Below are 1,705 nucleotides of genomic sequence, written 5' to 3' on the forward strand. Positions count from 1 at the left end.
GCGCCGCCCCGCCGACCGGACCGCGCCGCTTCCTGCCTCGTCGCCGGTCGCCGCCCAAGCCGGCGCCGCCCCCGTCCAAGCTCGTCGCCGCCACCGCGCCACTGCCCCGGCTTCTCCCTCCTCGTCCCCGCCTCGGTCTTCTTCCTCTCTGGCAAGAACTCCGCCGAGAGCTCCAACTCCGGTCAACCTCGGTTTCCATGCAACCCCGATCTGGATCTGAGATCTACTCCAAACGGTTGACTTTTCTCCTCCAAACCCTAATTTTTTGTGCATACTTTGACCTGCCATATCTCCGCATCCGTAGCTCCGATTTGGACATATCAAAATGTTCGTCTCGACGAGTACATCATTTCATTCCATTGCATCATTTTCATTTGAGTTCATCTTGGTGCCCGAAATGCTGTTAGAAGGAGGCTTCGTGAGTTATTTGTCAGATCTGCTAGTTCATCTTAGGCTTTTGTCATTTTTGCCATGATTGTTGTGTGCATGATATGCCTGTGAGTCCTTCTTATATTTTGTTAAGCATCTTGTTATCTTTCCAGAGGTGCAACCCATGCATTTTTAGGATGTGTGTGGTGACTTGTGCAAGCTTGCAAAGTGAGGCACCCGGTAAATCTGTTTTCAGGGACTTAGTTGTTTTCACTAAGTCTGGGATTATTTAGTTCATGATGCCATATGTTCTTGCTGTTTCCAAGTGATCCGTGCCTCTTTTGAGGATGATCAGTAAAGGAGTTTTGTTAATCTTGTTATGCTCTATCCATCCATGTATTTACTTGCAATTATGGAGCACCCTAGCTTGAGTCAATCGAGCTCTACTTTTGCTTCGTTATGAATCTGGGCAGATCGTCAACTTGTTTGCGATTTTGCCGATGTTGTTGTGGTTGATCCGTGCATGATATGCCATTGTTCTTCCCATGTCTAGCTTGTATTTTGTGCCTTCTTAATGTATGTATGATTGCATTTCCATGACTTGCACCGTAGTGAGTGCATCGAGCTCGTTTACATGCCTTCGTGAGCTATATTTCAGCATGTCTCAGTTTTCACTAAGTCTGAAAACTGATTGTGTTTTAGCTATGTTCGTGTGCTTGTTAGTATATTTTGTGATCCCTTTTGGCCCCAGGTCACTTAGGGACTTTTGTTAAGCTTGTTCGTGCGCTTGTCCAACACACATCGTCACTTCACCCTTAACTAGTCTCTGTTCATTCTGCAACTCCCGTTTCGGGTTACTACTCTTAGCAACTGAACCAGTATCAAATACCGAGGGGTTGCTACGAACACTAGTAAAATACACATCAATAATCTGTATATCAAATATATCTTTGTTCATTTTGCCATCCTTCTTATCCGCCAAATACTTGGGGCAGTTCCGCTTCCAGTGACCAGTCCCTTTGAAGTAGAAGCACTTAGTCTCAGGCTTAGGACCAGACTTGGGCTTCTTCACTTGAGCAGCAACTTGCTTGCCGTTCTTCTTGAAGTTCCCCTTCATCCCTTTGCCCTTTTCTTGAAACTAGTGGTCTTGTCTACCATCAACACTTGATATTTTTCTTGATTTCTACCTTCGTCGATTTCAACATTACGAAGAGCTTGGGAATCGTTTTCGTTATCCCTTGCATATCATAGTTCATCACGAAGTTCTACTAACTTGGTGATGGTGACTAGAGAATTCTGTCAATCACTATTTTATCTGGAAGATTAACTCCCACTT

Source organism: Triticum dicoccoides, chromosome 5A (genome assembly GCF_002162155.2).
Source record: "Triticum dicoccoides isolate Atlit2015 ecotype Zavitan chromosome 5A, WEW_v2.0, whole genome shotgun sequence".
In the NCBI taxonomy this organism is placed as follows: Eukaryota; Viridiplantae; Streptophyta; class Magnoliopsida; order Poales; family Poaceae; genus Triticum; species Triticum dicoccoides.